The 1,518-nt window shown below is 42.8% G+C and overlaps 1 long non-coding RNA gene across 1 annotated transcript; it reads right to left on the bottom strand.

The window, feature by feature from the left end:
• Positions 1–406: 406 nt before the first annotated feature.
• On the bottom strand, positions 407–968 carry LOC136359880 (uncharacterized). Its single transcript, XR_010743359.1, has 2 exons — positions 788–968; positions 407–484 (listed from the first exon to the last, which is right to left on the bottom strand). It is a non-coding gene; the product is annotated as an uncharacterized lncRNA (long non-coding RNA).
• Between the last annotated feature and the right edge of the window lie 550 nt (positions 969–1,518).

The following is a 1,518-nucleotide window of genomic DNA, read 5'->3' as shown; positions in this document are numbered from 1 at the left end:
GAGCTGGAAACAGCTTTTTTTCCCAACTCATTCTCTAACTTCTTCTTTAACATGGAGTCTTTGCTCCTATTATGAAACTTCATATTTCTCTACTTACTTTAGCAATTTGTCAATCAAGTTTCACAGTATAATACCATCAGAAATTTAATCCAGTTTAAAAAAAATCAAAAAGGATAGGGTTTTAATAATTAGTTACTGAAATGTCAGCTCAAGTTCCTGCCATTTCAACCAAGATACAGATCCAAACCTTTCTTTTTGTGTGGTATCCAATGCAGTCATACTACAGTATTCCCAAGGAATGGCTCTGCTCTACCTCCAGGTGAAATCTTTTGACTTCCTAAACTAAAGGAATGTGTGGGCAAATGTTTTGGTCCCTTAAAAATACTGAAATAACCAGCTTCTCAAAGAGGCTGAAATTTTACTTTATTGTATTGCTGCAGGTCTTCAGCAGCATGACAGCTAGGCAGTCTTCCCCCACAGAGAACTGAAAAGAGAGAGAACCAACAAAGAGATTTATGGATAAAGCACATCAAACCTTTATGTACTGCAGTAAAGCTGAGGGCATGTTGCTGGCAGCATGGCATTGCATGCCTGTGTGCATTTGTAGGGAAATGGAGACGCTTGTATGGGGAGTCAGCGAGGAGCCAGCGGGACACCTCCCATCAGGGATCCGCCAGCGCCTTTGTGTCACCCAGTGTCACCCGAGCCCCGCTCAGCCTGGGGCAAGGCAGAGCTCATACACACCTGCCTGCAGGGGAGCATACGGCTGATACCAACAGCCACTCACCTCAGTGATCCACCAGTGCACACACTGCTCCTTGTCCTCCACGGCTGTTTTACCCAGGAGGGACTTCAACATCTGTAATGGTTATGCATCTGTAGCGCAAGTTTCTTGCAGTGTCCTGGGAGACAGTGTCTGCTGCTAGGCGGTGACATGCTGGTGGTGCCATCAGTCAGGCCAGCAGGGGAAATATCTAAGAGCTCATCTATATTCACTCCAGCTCAAGTTCACTTCCCTATACCCACGTGTCCTCTCTGCCTGTAAGAAGTCTTTCAGCTGTAGGAAACCACTCCAGCTTGCGTTTGCCTCGGCTCTTTCCCAGCTACAGCCCTTCCTGAATGAACACAAACATGACTCAGCTTTTCCTTTGAAACTGAAGAAATTCGGTCCTCTTTGCAGTTCCACTGTAGTGTGGTATGACAGAACGTAGATCTTTCACTTTGTTTAGAAGACGTGACACCAGTAGCAGTTGTGGATTTAATTGTGTTTCAGCTGCAAGAGAATCTTGCATCTATATTATGTTTTTTATGTCTCTTTCTGTTTCTTTTCAAAAGACAACTTTAAATAGGCAGAGCATTCTTTAATATCACAGACTGTGGTTGGGTCTGACTTAGGTCTCCATAAAAGAAATTACTGCTTGGTGTCCAAAATGTTCATTTTGGCAGTTAAAAAATGTCTCTTTGACACACACATATATATATATATATATATATATATATGTATGAATATATATGCAT

Source organism: Sylvia atricapilla, chromosome 4 (genome assembly GCF_009819655.1).
Source record: "Sylvia atricapilla isolate bSylAtr1 chromosome 4, bSylAtr1.pri, whole genome shotgun sequence".
Classification (NCBI taxonomy): domain Eukaryota; kingdom Metazoa; phylum Chordata; class Aves; order Passeriformes; family Sylviidae; genus Sylvia; species Sylvia atricapilla.
Note: the sequence above shows the minus strand (reverse complement) of the source record. Positions and strands in the feature narration are given on the sequence as shown.